This window comes from Asparagus officinalis, chromosome 5, assembly GCF_001876935.1.
Source record: "Asparagus officinalis chromosome 5, Aspof.V1, whole genome shotgun sequence".
Classification (NCBI taxonomy): domain Eukaryota; kingdom Viridiplantae; phylum Streptophyta; class Magnoliopsida; order Asparagales; family Asparagaceae; genus Asparagus; species Asparagus officinalis.
In genome coordinates, this window is record NC_033798.1 from 71058212 (window position 1) to 71071282 (window position 13071).

A 13071-nucleotide genomic window follows, 5' to 3' on the forward strand; every position below is an offset into this window, starting at 1 on the left:
TTTTTAGGCACATATGCATTTTTATTAGAAGTAGAACATAAATAGTCATTAATAAAAGAAGCAGTATCATTTTGTATGTTTTTTATTTCTAACATGGTATTATTTTTATCATGAGTCAAGTTAGCAATATCCAATTTTAAATTATTATTTTCCAAATTTAGCATATCATTATTTTCTTTAAGAGCATCATTCTCTTGAGAAATGATATCAAATTTGGAAGCTAACTTCTCATGATCGGATTTTAAACCTTCATGCTTGCTTTGTAAATCAATAAAATTTTTATGCAATTTGTTATAAGCATGCAATAATTTTTTACTAGCACATGCGAGTTCATCAAAAGATAATTCATATTCGGATTCAGACTCGCTTACCACACTAGGGCTATCGCCTAGTGACCGTGTGCATGAAACTAAAGCTCCACATGAACTAGAAGCGGAATCCTTCAAAGCTTGTCGGATCGCCTCCAAATTCCCTTGATGTGTTTCAATAAGTTTCCATAATGTGTAAGCACTATCAAAAGAATCAAGCTTGTTAGACATAGATGAGTCGAACGCATTATGTAAAAATTCTAACAAAAGCTTATTCATGGTAAACATACGATGATCATTTTTATTCCACTTGGATTTCTCCAAAGTGGGCACAATATAAGCATCATCTATAATTTCCCATAAATCGAAGTGTCTAGATCGAACAAAAAGTTTAAATCTAACACACCATTGGACATAGGAAAAATTATCTAATCTAGGAGCAATATTGATGTCATAACCTAAACAAGGTGCACCGTATATATCCATAATGTATATATGAGCAAGCAAGATACAAAAAAAAAATCAAAACAAGATTAGCACAAAAAAATAACTTGGATCTTTAACTCAAGGCGATTAGACCTTAAATCAACAAGATTAGCACAAAAAAATAACTTGGATCTTTAACTCAAGGCGATTAGACCTTAAATCAAAGAGCACTAAGCTCTGATACCAATTGTCTTGGATCTTTAACTCAAGGCGATTAGACCTTAAATCAAAGAGCACTAAGCTCTGATACCAATTGTTAGGCCTTAAGGTCACTATGAAAGAACCCTAGAGGGGGGGAGGGTTTGAATAGGGTCTTATGCTAATCTAATCTGATTTTATGCCAATTAAAACTTATTAATAAATTATCCTAGCAAGTATGAAATATAACAAAATAGGTGAGCTAGGATAAGCAATATACACAAAATGATATATCCTAGCAATGGGATATCTATATGGTATATGCAAGGATATATAAACTATCACAAGGGAGAAACAAACTAAACAAGATAGTGGACAAGATTAACAACAAGCAATATGTAATGACGATATAAGATATGAACATAAGAAAAGGTGCGCCAATGCAAACTCAAACACACAATATGTTCACGAGGTTAAGAAAAGGTGCGCCAATGCAAACTCAAACACACAATATGTTCACGAGGTTCGGACCTTCCGTCCTACATCCCCGCTCCCCACTCCCGGGGAGAATCCACTACACAACCTGGTTTGAAAGCCGGAACTTCTCTACACACTCGATTTTCTAGCTAACCGAAAACTCTACACACTCGGTTATCAAGTCAACCGACAACTCTCACAAATCCTCACAATGTACATACACAAGCTACAACCTCAAGTGTTGGTCCTCACGTATCGCCTCCCTCAAGTGCTCGGAATTATCACCTCTCACTAGGCCACCGACGCCACTCCTCTCGGTATCGACTACCGTCCTCACCACACACTCCTCTCGGTGTACAAGTGTATTACAAAGTGATCTACACAATTAAGGCTCAATACAAATGATTGTTCTCTAAACAAGGTGATAACTCAATTAGGCACAACTCTAAGTCACAAACCCCACAACCCAAAATATACTATGAATGTAAATACTATAAGCTCAATAGGTTGTGTGTGAACAAAGAGATTCAATAAAAACAATTTAACTAAACTCAATATAAATCTAGGTTATGGACATTAGAAACAAAACAATAAATAGCTAGAATGAGTTTAGGAAAACTTCTCCATAGATCAAGAAAGAGAGAGAGATGAGTTGAAGCTCAAACACCAAAGGATGATCTCTTCTTCCTCTTGTGAAATTATCTTCACAAAACCGAAACTTTGAAACCAGGCTTTAAACACCTTTAAACAAACTTAAACCCTTGTTAAACTTGATTAAAACATTTTCTTAGAAAGAAGAAGAGCTGAAGGCAATGGGGTATTTATACCCACTCAAAACTTCAGCAAAAACCCCAAGGAAAAAGACCAAAAACCTATAAATAAATAAATCAGAAAACTAGCCGTTACTGTGCAACGACTCTCTGATAAGTCGACTTATGAGTCGACTCATGAGTCGGCTTATATGAGTCGACTCAGCAGAAGAAAAATCATAACTGCGCTGTACTTCGTGAGTCGACTTATGAGTCGACTCATGAGTCGACTAATGAGTCGACTGAACGTGCACAGACCTGAAGTGCACAGAAAAACTCAACTTTAAACTGAGTTTAAAAATATCAAATAAATTCAAAAAAATATAAAACTTTGGGAGATATTTGTAGACATGATAATAAACATGATACAAAAACTAATTTTCAAAAAGGACCTCCCAAATGAGAAATATCATCATTTTACAAAATAGTCCTAAACATGAAAATGTAAACATATGAGTTTTGACATTTTAGCTTAACCATGTTTTGAAACATTACAAAATGATTGTATAGACTTAGTAAAAGATGTATATGATAATTGTTAAGTCCAAAAATCAATAAAACAATATTTTCATAAAATTGCATATCCTATGCAATATAAATTCAAACATAATAGAGTATGAAACATATGATTATATATATGGATGTAAATTTGTTTCATATCTATATAGCTAAACCAAAACACAATCATAAATATGAAATATATAATCTCATATTTATAAACATGAAAACTCAAAACTATGTATTTATATATATAACTATCTCATATTTATAAACATGAAAACTCAAAACTATGTATGTATATATATATATAATGTGTGTGAATATAATATTTAGCTTAAAGTACCAACACACATAATATAAACCTAAACTAGTGTTACCCAAGTTTGATCTTGATCTTCATTGTAGCTCAACTTGGTAAACTTGGATGAAGCTTGTAATTGGATCTTTAACTTGATAGCAAGGCTTCACTCCACTATTCCGCCCACCTCCATTTGATATGATGGTTATGGCGCAATCCATCCATCCTCCAACATATTGTTTGCCTAGAATAAATATAAGACACAAACACTAGACAAACAATATTAGATGTAAATTATTTGTAAATCATCATCAAAACAAGAAGGCCAACAATTATGGAGCACCTTCTCCCACTATCCCTTAGTGCTTCGCTTCCTGAATCTGTTGGTTTAGTGATTAATGAACTTTGCAGCTTTTTTAGGGAATTGTGTGCTAAAACCATTAAGGACAAGGAGTTGGAGAAGCTACAAGAAGCAATTGCCTTAATATTGTGCAAGCTTGAGCGGATTTTTCCACTATCATTCTTTGATATTATAATACATCTGACTGTTCATCTTGCAACCGAAGCAAGACTTGCTGGACCAGTGTAATATCGGTGGATGTATCCTATAGAAAAGTGTTTCACCTATTTCATTGACACAACCAATATAACTTTTCTATTTCGTATGTTTGTATGTAGTAATCTAATACTAGTATTTGTAGGTACCTTCTCACTCTAAAAAATTACATTCGGAATAGAAAATCGGCCAGAGGGTTCTATAATGGAAGGTTATCTCGTAGAGGAGGTAACGACATTTTGTTCTTGTTATTTGGATGAAAGCATAGAGACGAAGCTCAATAGGCCTGTGCGTATTCGTGATGGAACACATGGAAAACCAACTTACATGACAATGAGAATCACATTTATTAATCAGATACATCAATTTATCCTCTTCAATAGCGTTTGCCTTCAGGAAATTAGAGGGTAAGTCTATTTTGCATTTACTATTATGTGTATGTTTGCATGAAATAATATAATGTTGATGTTAACAATTCATGTTGAGCATAGAATTCATAAGGATGAATTACATGAAGAGCACCGCAATTGGAATGGTGAACGGTTGGAGAAGCATCATCAAGAAAATTTTTGTGCCTGGTTTAAAAATTATGTAACAATTTCTTATATGTCATTGTATTAATCTATAATTTTATCTTTATATTCCTAGAATTGGAATGATGAATTGTTTTCTCAGGTCCAAGATTCAAACTCAGAATTAACATTAGATGATGATTTGAGATGTCTAGCTCGACATCCAAGCCTGGAGGTTACATGCTACAAAGGATTTGGTATAAATGGTTACAAATATGAAATCAAGGAGATAGAAGAATTTCAAACTACCTAGAATAGTGGAATTGCGGCCATTGGAGCTAAATGAATGATTTACTATGGGTATTTGGATAGAATACTTGATATTCGCTATCCGGGACGATCCAAACTAGTATATATATTTAAGTGTGTTTGGTATCATACAAGAACCGGACATGGAAAATGGAGAGACACATACGGGATTTGGAAAGATGAATATGGATTGACTAGTATAAACACTAATCTTTTTGAGCTTGAAGATGAACCATATATATTCCCGGAGCAAGCATTTCAAGTATATTACTCAAAATGCTTGAAGCATTCAGGATGGAGTGTTGTTTGTCGATGGAAGCTCAAAATGCTTGAAGCATTCAGGATGGAGTGTTGTTTGTCGATGGAAGCCGAGAGATACCTACGATGTACCACAATTCGCGGATGTTGACATGTTGTTTGTCGATGGAAGCCGAGAGATACCTACGATGTACCACAATTCGCGGATGTTGACATAGAGGATAATATTGAGATTGATTTTGATGATGAAGGACTTAGATTGCTACAACTTACTATTTCCATAGTTCAAAATATATCTCTAGTTGAGTGTGAGCATGAAGTTTCACGGGTTAGGAATGATTTCGATCACGAAATCGTTGAAGATATTCCCACAACGTCTAAGGAGTCTGTTAAAAGAAAAGGGTAATCATCATTGAAAATATCCATATGTTAATATTTTCATATACGTATTTACACACATGTAAAAAGGAAAAAGATAATAATCATTGAAAATCATCTTGAAATTTACACACATGTATCGCCCGCATCTCATATATGTATTTACTCTTGTTTAGGGGTTGACAAAGTTGTCTAGTCGAGGACCATCAAAGTCCAAAACTAGACGAATGGCGCCTAAGAAGCTCTTGCATCAAGCAAGGGAGCGTCAGAGGGAGCGAGAAGGCGCTCGTCGTTCTATATCTATCCCTAGTATTCCTCCCTCTACATCCTTCTGCAGTGATGATAGATCGATGGATCACATTACGCCGGAGTCTTCTTATAGGGTAGATTTTGCATCTTCCTATGCAGGTTAGTAGACTTTTATTTTGATTCTTGTTTTGTTTGCATAATTTTTTTTATATTATATTGTTTTCTTTCAAAATATAGCACCTCAGCCTGAGGAGCATGATTTGCCGACCTCTTTTCTTTCAAAATATAGCACCTCAGCCTGAGGAGCATGATTTGCCGACCTCTACACACTCCATACCATCTGTACACTCGATGGGTAAGTATTATTTAATGCATTAATGTCAAATGTTTTGTTAATGCATTAATGTCAAAGGTATTTTATATTATTTGTACTTATATTATTATATTTTGTTATATAGGTGGAGAGGATGCCTCTGCATCCGTATCAGCAGCTCGTCCTCTACATTTGAGAAACTATCATCCTAATCGTGCTGCTAAATGTGCAGAGAAGCGTGCTGCAAGAATTGAATGTATCTATATCATTTGATTTTATTATTGTTAATATCCTTTTTATTTTCTAGTATCCTTTCTTGTTTCAAATTTTTTAGATGCAGGGCTACCACGGGCATGTAAGAAGACTTAGGGTAAGAATAAAGCCCATCGATTGGGACCATGTCCCGAGACAGATGAGTCAGCATTCCCTTTGCATTTTGATGAGGAGTTTCGCATAATTGGCTCCAATGCTGAGCGATTTGGGCAGTATATTGGGCAGAAAAGCCGTCAATTTATGGACTTTCCACTTCATCTGAACTGGTGTGTACATCATGAGCGTTCATTTGAAAACTTCTTCCTCCAAGCTCAGGTTTAGAGGTATTTTTAATTTGCAAAATCAAGATAATTTAGTATCATTTAGTACCTATCTACTCTAATACATTAATTTTGTTGAATATACAGAAAGATTATGAGTTTTTGCCCCAAGATCCTTATTGTCTACTCAACCTCCCTGATATCTATCGAGGCATAAAGATAAAGATGCAGGAGAGGGTCCGAGGCAATCGGAATCAGGTGAAGACGGAGTGCTATGAACTATGGTTGAAGACACTAGAAGAGAAGAGACATGCTCTCTTCCAGGAAAATGTGTTTGAAGGGATTGATGAAAATTGGTGGGGGTCACCTATGCTCGTTTTATTCTTCTAAGAGCAAGCAAGTATATATTTAACAATTAATATGATGTCTAGTATACACTTAGAATCATATTGAAATCTAATTCTTACTTTTATGTGTAGGTAGAGGCAAAACGAAATAAGGTGAATCGAGAATCTAAGAAGCGAGGTCGAGAAACCTATACAGGTGGCTCGAGGAGCATAGTTCGAGCAAAACAGAGTGGTATAAAGTATTCTTTGAGTTTTAAAAAACACATTTCTTTATTTATAATATGATATGTTATACATATTTTTTTGTTGGGTTACAGAGAGCTCAAATCGAAGAATCAGGTGACTCCTCAAGTGCCTTGAAGGAGTATTTGGGTACCCACGCGACATTAGTGGATTCAAATGGTGACTCATACTTGTGTACATATCCTGACACCCAAACTCAAGAGTATTGCGTAAGTGTTCATTTTTCAACTAATTCAAATGATTTTCTTAACTATATATATAATAATATTGTTGAGTTACATTTGAATACTTTACGTGATATAGGACCGGGTGATAGAAAAGGCAAAATCATTAGGCGTCGACCAAGAACCCAAGTTTGCCGCGATGACCAAAGTTTTAGATAAGATACATGGAGGGCATCACGGCGGTTATGAGAGAGGCTTGGGTCATGGTGTCAGGAGACATTATTTGAAGACTTCCTCTACTCTGATATTTGCCACTCTTCCTGATGTCCTTCGCGAGATGTCCGCGCTTAAGTCCAAGATGGAACGACTTACCCAACTAGTACGTATGCAAAAAAATTATAGAAAATATATATGCCTTACATTCCTCCATGTGATCGTTCTCATAAAAAAGGATGCGGAGATGCATTCGACAAAAGAAATCATACCAAATGCAAGTCTAGTGCACCTATCAAAAGTACGAGGAAGACAGTTGTGAAGTATTGATGCTACCCTACGAAGACACCTGCTAAAGTAAGAATGAACTGCATCACCCAAAAAAAAAAAAACCCAAGAAGTACCCGCTAATATTAAGTTAAAATAAAAGATGATTAGGTAAGTAACCTTGCAAAAAAACTAAAGCTCTGAAGGAATGTGAGGTGACACACTACTGCCGGCAGAAAGCCGAGCAGTGCAGATATTGATTGAATTGTGCAGAAGGCTTCGTGACACCATTTGACGCAAACTCCTATTGCAGTCATTAATCTTGTCGTCCCGGAGCTCGTTGCCATGAAAAAGAATTGCGGAGATTGAAGAGAACGACGAAGAAGATCAGGAAAAACTGAGGTTACGTTTGTTGCGGGTGGGTCGACCGAACGGCATAGGCCGGTCGACCGATATCGTGCACAATACAGGGTCCGAAAATGTTGTTCTGGTCGGTCGACCGACCAAGACTTTGCGGTCGACCGAAAGTGTGTTGTTTTATAGGGCTGAAAATCAGCCTTCTGGCCGGTCGACCGCAGGCATGCGTGCGGTCGACCGAGTAGCGGTTGTGGGAAAATCAGCCTTCTGGCCGGTCGACCGCAGGCATGCGTGCGGTCGACCGAGTAGCGGTTGTGGGCCTGATTAGTTTTCCCAGTTGGTTTTGGATTGTGTTTGATATAAATACAAACACGTTTTTTAGGGTTTCTTAAGGAGAGAATTAGCATTGTTTTAAGCACTTTGAGAGGGAGATATTATGAGGGAGTTGAGAGCTATGGTTAGGGTTATATTTGAGTGATTTTGTGAGTTGTAACTCGTTGTATTTCTCCTCCATATAGTGAAATCTCCCTATCTTCTTCCCGTGGACGTAGGTAATTGTCGAACCACGTAAATCTCTGTGTTTGGTTTGATTTGTGTCGTATTTTGGTGAATTGCACTCGTATTTGTTTTGGTTCTCTTCGCTCATCGCTTGCGGACTCGTTTGGTTGATGTCGAGCATGCTTCCGCACGGTGCGCAACAGAGATGTCATCGGCAATAGAAATAGCCCAAAGAAGATGACGATGACGTATAGACCATTTTGAGAGCAGATAATGCACGTTTAATACTACTAAAAGGACACTCTTACCAAGTGAAAGCCTCATGCACCTATCAAAAGTATGAGGGCAACAGTTATGAAATAGTCATTGATGGATGCTACCATGCAGATACCTGCCAAGGTAAGAACGAAACACATCATCCAAAAAAAATGTCGTCATGGCTGTAGGAATGCCACAATGTTCAGAAGCTACCAACGTTCTACTGCCCGAGTTCCCCGCCGACCCCCCCCCCCCTAAAATGTTTATGTATACAGTACATGAGAAATCTACAGGGTAAACAAATATTTCTCATTTGTGAGGATTTATTTTCCATGTGGACTTCTTATGAAGTTGATATTTTTAGAAGTAGTTCATCATTTGTGAGGAATGAGCATGTGTCATAGCAAATGAAGAATAAGGTCAGAGCATGTGTCATAGCAAATGAAGAATAAAGTCAACGCCATTTATCACAAAGCAGGGGAAAGCCTTCAAAAGTTCTGAAAAAGTCAGAACTTTTGCAGGCTTTCTTGCAAAATTGCCCCAAATTGGGGCGATTTTCAAGAAAGCCAGCAAAAGTTCTAACTTTTTAGAACTTTTGCAGGCTTTCCCCTGCTTTTCCCTCCAATTTTTGCATCCAAATGGGCCCTAAATCAATTTACATAATTTAAAACCAATACAATTAGTTATTATGATATTTTGAAATAAATCATACTCCCTTTAAAAGTACGAGTTGAGGAAAATCTTTCTATGATCAATATTACCCTTAACTTTTTTAAAATATTATATTATTATCTTATTTTATTCTAATTTTTCTATATTCTTTGTATTTATAATTAAATAATTTATCCTATCCATAATGAGACTTAACATGTTATTGGATAAATATGATATATTTAATATAATTCAAATCTTTAACTTATTTTAGTTTACAGAGAAATCTAAAAAATATATGCTAGTCAATACCTAAAAGTTTTTGGACCTTGTAAAAATAACCTCTAAGTTTTAAAATTGCAAAAAAAACCTCCTACAAACTCAAAATTTTATTTAAAAAGTATAAATTTTACTTATTTTAATTCAGTGAGAAATCTAAAAAATATATGCTAGCTAAAAATGAAAGTTTTTGACATTAGAGAAAGCATCTTGTAAGTTTTGTAAAACGCAAAAACACTCCTAAAATTTAAAATTTGTAAAAAAACACCTTAAAAATTTTAAACCTATAAACACATTAAAAACCTACAAATAACATAAACAAACCCCAAATATTTATGAAATTTGTAATAAACACTCTAAACTTTTTACAAATTGCAAGATAAAACCCTCAAGATTGTAAAATTTATAAAAATCCTAATAATTTTTAACCTAACAGTACATTAGAAATATATGAGTTATAAATATCTCCTACACTATAAACAAACACTTAAAATTCAAATTTTACAAAAATACCCTGATAATTTCAAACTCATTAGTAATTAAAAATATAGGAATTATAAATAGTCTATAAATAATTTACAATCTATAGAAAAGACCTTTAAGTTAAAAAAAATACAAAAAACCCCTAATATTCACAATTTACAAAAAACGCCATGAGAATTTCTAACCTATAGACACTAAAATGAATATACAAAATTACTAGCAACCCCTAGAAAATAAAATATTTACAAACAAATATCATACTCACTTTAAAAGTATAGGTTTAGGAAAAACTTTTCATAGTCAATATTACCCATAACTTTTTTAAAAAGAACATAACTACTTAAAAATCTATTAGATTTGAAATTTACTAAAAAACAAACTTAAAGTTTAGTACATTACAAATTACCCCTCTGAAGTTTGAAAAATTTTAATAATTTTTTGTAGGTTCTTGATTTTAATGTAATTTTTAATAGTTTTGTATATTTGTAAATTATAAAAGTTTAGAGTGTTTTTTTACAATTTTAAAACTTTTGGGGGTATTTCTTTTATAGTTTTTTAAATTTTCATTGTGTTTTTAGTGTAATTCTTAGATACATCAATTAATGATGATATTGATCAGTAAGTCGTTCTTAAGATGTATTAGGCTATAGTTAAGTGTGCACATAACTATTATTAGGAAATATAGTTTATATATGCAAAAAATTTCAAAACAATCTATACAGTGGTTAAAAAGTTTTTGACTTTAATGTACTATTTCTTATAAATTATATTTAATATGAACCCACCATATAATTTTAATTATGGTCATTATAATTTTAATCGATTGACTATATATGTATATAGACCATAAATTACTTTATTTTCTCGCATGAACTAATATTTGGTACTTAATAGTTTAAATTATTACTTTTAAATTAAATTTATTTATTTACCTACAGGATAAAATAATTTTAATTCTTATTTTTTGCTTGAGATTTATTTTATAGTTTCGTGTATCTAATTAGTAACTAAAAAATAATTATTTATGCTTAAATTAGAATGATTGTAGTTGATCACTCACTATAAAATTTTTATAAAGATATATACCTTACTTTCTATAGCTCTTTGCATTGCCCATGTATATTTTATCAATTAGTTGTTAATTTGATATATTATATTACTTTTCCTTTGTAGAAATTTCTTCTTTTACTTTTGGATTATATAATCACTACGTCACTATTCTAGCGTAGACATAACCTCATTCTAAATGGCTTCAAGCCAATGTTTGAGTTGAACTGAAGTATATACTATTACTACTATATGTATATATATTTTTTAAGAAAATCATGTCTACACTTTTTAAATAGAAAAGAATATTTTAACCTCTGATATTATAAAAATAAAATAGGGTTAATCGAGTGACTAGCAAAAGAGGACTTACATCAGAAAAGTATGAATAATAAGATAAAGAGGAAAAATAATGGCATTGCTAACAGTATTACCAATAGTAAACTATAATGTAAAGTTAACCTATTTTATGGAGCCAAACTACTAGCTATAAGCATCGAGGTTTCCATATATATACTTTATAATTTATTAGAAGAGGTATATAATCTTATATAATAAAATTAATTTAATACTGAATAGTAATATCATTGTAAATAAGCAATTACAAAGATGTTAGAGACTAACATGTATGTATTTAAGATTTTAGGGCGAATATCTTAATAACCTATTTATATAAGCACACCCACTTTGTCACCTATTCTACTCACTTTTCTCCTCGCTCATTCTCTACCAATTATGCTGTCATGCTCGAAGAGAAATAGAATTTATGTCGGTGAGGTCTTCTCTCCCTCTATCCCTCGATCTCATATTTTTTAATTAGTTTCTTTAATTCTTTTTAATAATTTCTTGGATCAATTTGATGCTTCATTATGTGAAGTGCCTTGTTAGATTCAATTTAAATATACTTTTGTTTCAATTATTTTTTTATTTATGGGTCAACTAATCACCAGAATGTTTAGGTCTTTTCGACCATTTCATATTTTGAATTAACAGTTTATTTTAGAATTTTTTTAAAAAGATCACAAAAATATTAGCAAAATTGACTGTTTTACATAATAATTAATAAAATTGACCTATTTTTTGCCACATCATCAAGACTAGCAACAAAGAGGTCAATTTTGTATAAAAATTATCTTTAAAATACATGAGACTAATAGTTCCGTGTAATTAGAGAATATTAATTACAAAAGTAATTAAAGTCAGAAAATACATGGGACTACCACTCTTTCGTATTTTGCAGTCAGAACTAGAAAATACATGATACTACTATATATGTCCTATATACAATATAATTGCTCCAGGTAAGTGAGTTATAATAGCATTTTTCATTCACATTGTTTGAGGTAAGATTTGCTAGGGACCTTGCATCAAAGAGATTTTTTATATATAAAGTACATGATAAAATATATCATAATCTTCCTGCTCTAATTTTGCAAGAAAATAATTCTTCATACTTTTATTTTTACTTCTATGATACGGAGAATGAGCTATAAAATTGAATGAGAATATTAAATAATGTAAATATGAGTGAAATCATAACTAAAAGTTAATATGAATATGAGTCAAACAACAACTAAAAGTTTAATGGACATATTACAAATAAATTCATATGAAAAATTCATTTGCGAATTGAATGATCACCCATCTTTTAAAGACTTCAAGATTCTAATAAACAAAGATATTGTACTAGATCAATGTGTTTATATCTCACAAATAGTAGATCACGTGACAACAGTCTGGGTTGAAGAAAATAATGATAATATTTTATTTAAAAGAGAGATTATTGTGTTGATAATCAATCTCACAAAAAACTTTATTTTCTCTTTTATTTTTATTCTATTTTTATCAACTTAAATAACCATGATATTCAACCACGTACGTTGCACGTGCAATCTAACTAGTTCAATAAAAATAAGCTTATCCATGAAATTTCATAGGTGAAAATCTGGTCATGATGGACAATGCCAATGCGACCACGACAAATATGTATTGTACAATGCTTAACAACATGCTTATTAATGGAGTGAATCCCCCAGAATTATTCATGCCTCCTAAAATTTCAAAATAACATTAAGTGACCAACAAAAACTCAATAATATTAAAATAAAATAAAACATGATTGAAAAAAATAATTAACTT